The 9,728-nt window shown below is 36.2% G+C and overlaps 1 pseudogene; it reads left to right on the forward strand.

Moving 5' to 3' along the window:
* The first annotated feature begins 3,645 nt into the window (after window positions 1–3,645).
* LOC104608738 (WD repeat-containing protein RUP2 pseudogene) lies at window positions 3,646–5,131 on the forward strand (annotated as a pseudogene).
* The last annotated feature ends 4,597 nt before the right edge of the window (window positions 5,132–9,728 follow it).

The following is a 9,728-nucleotide window of genomic DNA, read 5'->3' on the forward strand; positions in this document are numbered from 1 at the left end:
AATCGATCACTCCAAGAGGCCTAGAAAATTTCAGAAACCAAACCGCCCTCTTCATAAAATCAAAAGAAAACTAACAATACTTAGGCACCTAAGATCAGATAAAAAACAAAGAGTCCAACTTTTTTGGGACTCTTCCCCGTGCTCCAGTTCTTCCTGATTTTGATGCTGAACAGTAGATCACCTTCCTGATGTCTAGATCCCACCAAAAACTCCAAGAACTAGGCAATTTATAGCAGATCGATCATCCCTTTACTACTTCATGCAATCGGTTGATCTAGGGCTGCATGAGAATGCTTCAAGAAACCCTAGTCAATGCTCTGATACCAGGTAGGAATCTGCTGAATTAACAAATATGAAAGAAAGTAGTTTCTTGAAGAGAGAAGGAAGAGAGAAGGAGAAGAAAAGAGAAGAAGAGAAGTTGAAAAGAAAAGAGAGCAATTAATCTGGCCACCCCCTTCACTTATTATTTATACTAAAATAATAGAACACTACGAAGACAACTATGCCCTTATAGGGCGACAAAACATAAAACATCATATATAACACTCAAAAACATAATAAAATTTGGACTCACATAACTATTGTGGTCTCCACCTCCTATCTAACAACTAATATAAAACATCTACTCAGAAAAACAACATAAAACTAATTAATCTTCAACAGGTTAAATGGTTTTTCTGGAAAAAGATCAAAAGCTCTGTAATTGAATCTAGGGTAAAGTTTGTATTTGGCATCATTGTTGTTTCTACAGTTCTACTAGAAACTTTGGGGTTTATCTAGGGTTGCCAACAAGTTGGATTCAACACAGGTTTGTCTCGACCCTCTAGTGTCCCAACCCAAACCTGATCCGAACTGACTAAAAATGCATAATTTCTGAGCCTGACTCAACCCTATAGGGTCTAACATGATACCGACCTGACCCGTAGCATTTCAGTTGTATTTTTTTAACACGTTTTGCAAACCTAAAAGCCATTAATTTAAGCTAGGAAGTTGCTTTATAAATTCTAAGGTGTCACTTTTCCCATTTTGAAAAGAAACAAAATCAAAATCAACATATAAAGAAATCCTAAACTTTAAGGCAATGAAGTTGAAAGTCAAAAAGTTACAAGAATACTATGTATATATGTAGGGGCATCATGGCGTGATGAGGGGGGTCAGCTAAAAATTGAACCCAACTCGGGTCAAAGAAACAAGACTTTAACCCGACTCTAAAACTATATATGCTTGAACCTAACCCAACCCTTTAAGGTCGAGCCATGCCAGGTTTATCAATACAGATTTTTGAAAAATTAATTGTCATGTTATATCACATCATAAAACCACTTCCACTAAAAAAATGTATGCATTGAATTGATGTTGGCATTTATAACATAAACACATTAAGAAGTGACAATAGTACCAGCATTTAACTTAAATAGTGGCCTACTTTATCAAAAAATTGTATTAATAAACCCCCAAATGATTTATAGTAGAAGCATCAAGTATGAAATGATACCAAACACAACCTAAGATAGCATTTCCCAAATAATCTTTATTCCGAAAATCAACAAAAGACAACCTTTTGAAATAGAAAGTATGCTTTTCCTTTTGGGGTTTTTATAGTTCAGTCCACCCCTAGGGTGGAGCTAAGATTTCTAGGGGTAGACTAAATTCTGCCTGTGGATTGATGCCAAATTCATGGGCAGGATGTGATTTATAAGGGGGGGAAGGGGCTACTAGTAGACTAAGGAGGGGGCTGCAATTTCAGATATCTGAGGTGGATTGAAGTCCATTTATCCCTTTCCTTTTCAGAGTTCACTTTGTATCTCGTCTGTTGATATAATGTATAAGACCTACATGAGAAAATATAGATATCAATAAAGAGTAATCTTTGGAAAATCCTTTTAGGAATACCAACCACTCTGGGAATGTCTCTGATCATTGTCTAAGTTAAGACTTATGGTTGTATTTGAATTGAAGGGAAAGATAGGAAAAGGAAGGAAAACGTAGAAAAACCTTTACAAACCTTATACAAGTTTCCTATCTTTCCCTACCTTTTCTTTCAAACCAAACATATCAAACTTATTCCAACTTCCTAAAATCAGCCTCTTTGTTGCCAACCCAAAATCAGCATGTTTGTTGGTGGCGGGGCTTTTTTGAGGGCCCTTCACTCATATCAACTGTAAGTATTTATGTGGCGACAGGAAGTCCTTTCGTTGAACCTTTGAACCTTGAATGGTTAAAAACACCGTATGATGGTACATGGATAACCTTGTCCATTATTATAAAGTACACATCGCAAATGCTCCTGTTGTGATTAATTCGCCGTTTGTAAAAGGTTAAAAAAGATATCATTGCTTCTTATTCCTTTATCTCATTGATATCGTCGCCAGCTTTTGGCGGAGAACTCGATGACCACCGGATCTGCTCCTCACATATGTGGTTTCACAGTTTCATTCCACGTACATCGGGAACATTTTCCGTATCTACGAGAAATGTTCTTAATATATGGCAGGATGTGTCTGTCAGGTCATCGTGAGGCGCTCTGTGTGAGGAGAAGATTCCAATTCTGATTTGACCGGGCAAGATTGACTGAACCGGGATTTTGGGCACTTTACATGCTCATCCACCGTGCATTAGAAACATCTCCCGTGAATAATAACTTAATAAGTACGGGAGATGGTTCCAATGCATGGTACAATGTGCGTGTGAGGCGTGAGTGAAGCGCCTTCTGTGAGGAGCAGATCCGGTCTCGGATTGACCACAGAATCTCTGCTGCCAAGAGCAGTCTTTTAAGCTGTGTTTGGTTTGAAGGAAGGAAAAGATATGAAAAAGGTAGGGATTAGAGAAACGGGAAACCTATAATTGTGTTTGGTTTGAAGGAAAAAATAGGGAAAGGAAGGAAGAGGTAGAAAAACCTTTACAAACCTTGTATAAATTTCCCTGTTTTTCGCTACGTTTTCCTTCAAACCAAACATAGCCATATAGTTACAAGTTGTGCAAGTTTCCTTACCTTTCCTACGTTTTACTTCAAACCAAACACAGCCTTATTTTAAGGCTTATTCCAAAAAAGGAAAACGAAACATCGCCATGAAGCAAACTCGGGTCACAATCACGATTTAGTAGAAGTTGTGATAAATTGACGAGAAGTTGGGAGTTGGAACTTAGAAATTAGATATTCATAGACTAACAAAACCACGATAGGTCTGGCTTCAACCACGTTACTCCCAAGCCGGCACTAGGCTCCTTTAGTCCACATCCTTCAAATGAGGCACACAAACAACCACCATTTCTTTCTTCCTCCTCCACTTGATTACTTTTTTATAAATTTCACATATTTTAAATCACATACAATACCCAAAGTACCCCTCTTTAAAAATCCCAGAGACTTTGCCGAGTTAGCTAGTAGTGATCAGTGGTTCGACCAGGGTTTTGTAACTCTAGCTTGGATTTTGGTTTGGTCTGGTGTAGCTCAAGCCTCAAATCACTGGCATAATGTACGTGTTCATTATCGCCAGCCAAGGAGAGTAGGTCCATCGGCCGGTTGAAAATACGGCCACGTAACCCGTGGCTCGTTCGGAGATTCATTATAACATGGAGGGTATTCTGCAATCTGCATAACCCGTTTTATATCATTTAAAAATGAAAGAAAATAAATAAGAGAATCAAATACTGTTCTTCTATACCTTCACCATCTCCAAGACATGAGCTTTGGTTCGATGGGAGCCTCTAGTTTGTCTTGGTCCCCAAGCCCAATAAACTCCACTACCACCACCACCGCCACCGCCGCTGTTTCTTCTGAATGGACCATGAGGAACTTCTCGACGGACTTCGATCGTCCAATACAATTCCAAAGCCACGAAGAAGAGCAGAAACAAGATGTACAACCGGAAGGAGGAGGAGGAGGAGAAGAAGAAGGAGAAGAAAAAGCTCGCTATGAATGGGACTTCAATCTCGTCACCGTCGTCTCTTCCAGCACAGTTGGAGCGATATCCGATACTCTGGGCGTGATCGAGTTCGATCCTTCTGATTACCTTTTAGCAACAGGAGGAATCGCCAGAAAAATCCGGGTTTATAGTTTTGGTTCTTTGTTACCACATGAATCTAGCCACGATACGCAGGACACCACCTACCTAGACCACACCCGTGCATGTGACTACTACATATGCACCCCGGCGAAGCTCAGCAGTCTCCGGTGGAAGCCCAACACTGGAAGTCGTGTGTTGGGGTCGGGAGACTACGATGGGGTTGTCACGGAGTATGATCTCGAGCGTCGGGTGCCCATATTCGAGCGTGACGAACACGGCGGGCGGCGCGTCTGGAGCGTAGATTACTCACATTGGGTCCCTGTCCTTGGGGCATCGGGGTCCGACGACGGGAGCGTACAAATGTGGGACACCCGTTGTGGTGGTGGAATGTGCGTGTCTGCAGCACAACCAAGCGCATCGCGAAGCTCCGTGTGTTGCGTGGAATTTGACCCGAATGGTGGGTCCTTGTTTGCCGTGGGGTGCGCAGATCGGAGGGCGTACGCCTACGATGTCCGGAAAATGTCAGCTCCGGTCCTGGTTTTTCATGGTCACCGAAGGACTGTGACTTATGTACGTTTCCTCGAGGAGAGCATGATCGTTACGGCAGGAACCGACGGGTGCCTGAAGCTCTGGGACATGGGTGATGCCCGCGCAATTCGCACGTACGAGGGTCATCTGAACAGTCGGAGCTTTGTTGGGCTATCGGTCTGGAGGAACGGGGGACTGCTTGGATGCGGGTCGGAGAGCAACGAGGTGTTTGTGTATGATAAGAGGTGGCGTGATCCCATATGGGTCCGGGGATTTGGATCCATTTCTCATGATAATGGGTTCGTCAGTAGCGTATGCTGGAGGCAGGTCGGAGAGAATGAAGCTACGCTTCTGGCCGGGGGACCTGACGGCGTCCTACAGGTTTTTGTGGGCAAAAGAAAGTCACCTTCGTTTGGTGGTTTCGCCCATTCTCCTACAATTTGATTTCAGTTGCTTCCTTTTAATTCCTTCTCATCTTTCTTTTCTTTTTTTTTTTCTTGGTCTATTTTCTTAAGAAATAAGAACAAAGAAAATAAAAGAAAAAAAGCAGATACGTAACTTGGCTTGTTTATATGGAATCTGCTACAATTGCTCAACCATTGCCTTCACAGTTTGATCACTTCAAAATCAAAATTGAAGCTCTCTCTCTCTCTCTCCTTTATTTTGATGGCTGGGTGAACTTTTGCCACTCCTCGACGCAGGATTCATGCAGCTGACCTATATTGTATGATAAGATTTGATTTTATGTGGCGTTTGATAAATCGATAACTTGGAATTTTGATGCTTGAAAGCTAAAAACCTAGTTTTCAGGTTTAAAGCCTAAAAAGTGGTAGATATGATTTTCTTTTGCTTTTCAGAGCTTCTGAAAATATAACTGTATTTGCGTTTGGATGCTTTTCTTATTCTTCCTCCCTCCTCGATCCGGCTGTCGACCACGCTCAGATAGATGCAATATATATGCACAAATATCAAAGAATAAATAAAGAAACTAACAATAAGAGCTTATGTACAAAGATTTTTTAATTAATTTCGGCTAATTAATTCTTTCTAGTTTAGTGGTTGCCAAACTTGTGTGAGAGCTTTTATTGATAATTGAGGAGATTTACTATTCTGAATTGAGATCTGTCATTAGCAGCGGCTAAATATCCTTTACTCTCAGTTGCTATTCTGATTGAGAACTTCCATTGGTAATTGCTAGTTCTGGAGGTCTTTCCTTAATTCTCTCTCTCTCCCTTCCTGCCACTCTTCCTTGCAGCCTCCTCAGTTGACAAAATACAGCAAAGCCATTGCTCATCTTCAACCTCCGAACATTATAGATCACCACTATCACTATCAATTCCTGCAGTGCTCGCCGTTGGAGAAGATGCACTCAAACAATAATGGGTTTAAAAGAAGAGGCAGCATGGCTCATTTCCAAAAATTTTAGGGGCATTTAAGACTTTGTGAAGTTTTATAACGCATTGACCATGTTATACCAATGAGGCATCTAATATAAAATAATGTGGATAGAATAGAACCCCCTATTTAAACACGTGGTTTCCTATTAATTCAGGAAATAACATTTCATTTGCTCCCATTTTTAAATAGAACTAATAGAATGGCCCATGCGATGCACGGGGTATTTGATATTGATGGTGATCTGTAACTATACTTTTATTTTTCGGGCATAGATGAAAGTTTATAAACTGTTCAAGTCGATCCTATGGCAATTATATAATACATAAAAAATACTATCCTCACAAAATGCCAAGATCTAAATTTTATAATATGTATATAATGTTGGTTGCAAAATTTATGGAGATGCCACTCTTAACCGATCTTCTATTTTGTAATAACCTAAAACCTATGAAAATAATTACTATTAATGGTTATAAGTAAACAAAGCTATTATGCTATTTACACAAGTAACCATTGAATAGCAGAAGTCATTATCTAAGATGACTATTAAATGACTTACATTTACACTTAAAACATTTTCTTCTTACTTTTTAACTAAGAGGAGATAAAGAAATTAGTTGAAAGAAAAATTTATCAACCAACCACCAAACTAACATGTATGCAAACACCTTCTAGGCATGTTGAGCACCTCCGCATATTTGTCCAAGAATAAAACAATCGAACAATTCATAATGTGTCATAGTGTTGCATACGACTTAGGACATGAGTTGTAGGCCCTACTTTACAACCACAGACATGATAACATACAGTCCTAATGGACAAATGCCCTTAGAAGACTTGGGCCTAATTGACAAACATGTCTAGGGCCCATGGAATGAAATTTTTATATTTTCATTTTTCTATAATTTATGGTTTTCTTTGTTTTCTTTGTAATTTTTGTTATTTTTCATCAATTTTTATGATTTTCTACATTTTTTGTAAATTCTTTTGTGCATTTATTTATTTTTTGTAATTTATATTAATTTCTTCATTTTTTTGTGTTTTTTATAATTATTTTGTAATTTTTATTTTTTCTTTAATTTATGTTATTTTCTACATTTTATATCTTTATTTATATATTACGTATTTTTTTATAGTTATATTTTCTAGAATTTATGTATTATGTGAAAAATTAATGGGTTGGGTTATGGTAGGTTTGGGTTGAACCCAAAATGGGTCAGTAGTGGGTTGATGGGTTAGGTGGGTTGGGTTGAAGCCCAACCCAAACCTAAGTACCTAACCCACCCAATTTCCTTTTAGAAATGATAATGGTTTTTTTTTTTTTTTTTTTTTTTTTTTTTTTTTTCTGCCAACAACTATCATGCACCCTCATATAGAATTGGGATGTCGGAATAACAAAAAAACTAAGGGGTAGAATTAGTATGAAAAATCAGGGTCTTTCGACCACACTAACTAAATCATTCTCATTTTTTATATATGGTAGTAGATATAAATTTTTATTTTATTCTACAATTTTTGTTCATTTTTCTATAATTTATGGTTTTTCTTTCTTTTTTGTAATTTATTTTTTTTCTTCAATTTTTATGATTTTCTATATTTTTATTTTGTAAAATTTCTCTCCGTTTCTTTGTTTTTTTGTAAATTATATTATTTTATTCATTTTATGTGTTTTTTCATAATGATTTTATAATGACATATATACAACGGGAAAAAAATAGAAAGTTGAGGGTAAAGTTAGAAAGTAAAATCAGGGTGTTTTGACCAAACCAATTGCAACATTCTCATTTTTTAGTGTGGTAGGTATAGAAATTTCTATGATTTTCTATATTTTTTGCAAATTTTATATGCATTTCTTTGCTTTTTTTGTAATTTATATTGTTTTCTTCTTTTTATGTTTTTCATAATTATTTTGTAGTGACAATATATACAATGGGGAAAAATAGGAAGTTGAGGGTAAAGTTGGAAAGTAAAATTAGGGTGTTTTGACCAAACCCATTGCAACATTCTCATTTTTTTGTGTATTTCTTTGTTTTTTTTTTTTGTAATTTATATTGTTTTCTTCATTTTGAGGAGAAAGGTGTGTAGGATAAGAGAGACATCATTTTTGCTTCCTCTTTCCTACTGTAAAGTAGGGGGAATGGATAAAGATATACACTATGCAGAGACAGGTTTAAAGGAGAGAATTGGGGTTTTAGAATTTATGTCTTCGCTTAATGTGTGAATGATGACATTTGGCCTTTTGCCTCTTGCCATTTTGTTCATCAATGGTGGGGTTGTTATTTACATATCTAACGGCTAGCATCATGATATAGGTTGATCTTGATTCATTTATATTCAGATTCAAATCGAATATCCGCTTGATTTATATAGAAGAGTCCAGATCTCCTACCAACAAACTGCATTCCAAACCCCTACAACCCCTATGGTATTACGTTGGTAGGGTGTTATATTACCAGATTGGCTTGATGATCGTCGAGAAAAAAACACCCTAAAATAAATCAATATAATGATAAGAGCATTTCCTGATCTAATACAATTTATTACGTTAACGGAGGCAACTGAAGAAAAAAAAAACATGGGGAAAACAAAAAAAAAGGTTCATTTAATCATCTAATCGGTTGTTTCATGATGAAAAGAGAGAGATTGAAAAAAAATCCATTCCTCCCTTAAATTCAAATTCGTGGTTGGGCAAAACCATTTGATACCTGACACGTGTTGGCTCTAATCAATGAAAAGGTTCATCGGGTAGGTACTTCAGGAGAAGATCAGATAAGGCAAGGAGTAGGTTCTACAATAGTCTTATTATTATTTTACTTGCTTTATCCAATTACAAATGTTAATTGTTAATTAAATAAAATTGAAAAATAAAAAACATAACAAAGAGTAAGAATGGAAAAGGAAATCAAGCTTTAAAAAAAAATATGATAAAGGGTAAAAATGGAAAGTGAAAATTAAGCATTTTGATGAAACATTGTCATCATCCTCATTTTTATAGATGGTATAGAGATTATCCAATTACAAGTGTTTATAGTAAACCGTTCATCAAATAAAATTGGAAAAATAAAAACATAATAATATAAAGGGTAAAAACGGAAAGTGAAAATTAGATTTAAAATACAAAACATGATAAAGGGTAAAAATGGAAAGTAAAAAATCAGGCTTTTTGACGAAACGTTATCACCATCCTCATTTTTATAAATGGTTAACCATTAATTAAATAAAATTGGAAAAATAAAAACATAAAAATATAAAGGGTAAAAACGTAAAGTGAAAATAAGCTTTAAAATACAAAACATGATAAGGGTAAAAACGGAAAGTAAAAATCAGGCTTTTTGATGAAACATCTTCATTTTTATAAATGGTTAACCGTTAATTAAATAAAATTAGAAAAATAAAAATATAATAATATAAAGGGTAAAAATGGAAAGTGAAAATAAGCTTTAAGATACAAACATGATAAGGGTAAAAGTGGAAAGTAAAAAATCACCTTCCTCATTTTTATAAATCAGGCTTTAAGTTTAGCCACTTGTAGGGGTGGATTCGAGCCCAATCGAGCCGAATAGTTATTTGAGCTCGGCTCACCAAGGTAGTACGAGGCTCAAGCTTGGTTCGAGCTAGAACCTTGAGCTCGAACTCGGCTCGAATCAAAAGCTCATAAGCTTGAGCTCGACTTGAGAAAAATGTTTTATAAAAATAATATATGTATGTATAAAATAATTTTTATTGGATATTTTAAAAATTAAGAATTATAATAATTAGTTATTATTTTATATAGAAATAAAAATATTATATATA

Source organism: Nelumbo nucifera, chromosome 6 (genome assembly GCF_055504915.1).
Source record: "Nelumbo nucifera cultivar China Antique chromosome 6, China Antique-T2T, whole genome shotgun sequence".
NCBI lineage: Eukaryota > Viridiplantae > Streptophyta > Magnoliopsida > Proteales > Nelumbonaceae > Nelumbo > Nelumbo nucifera.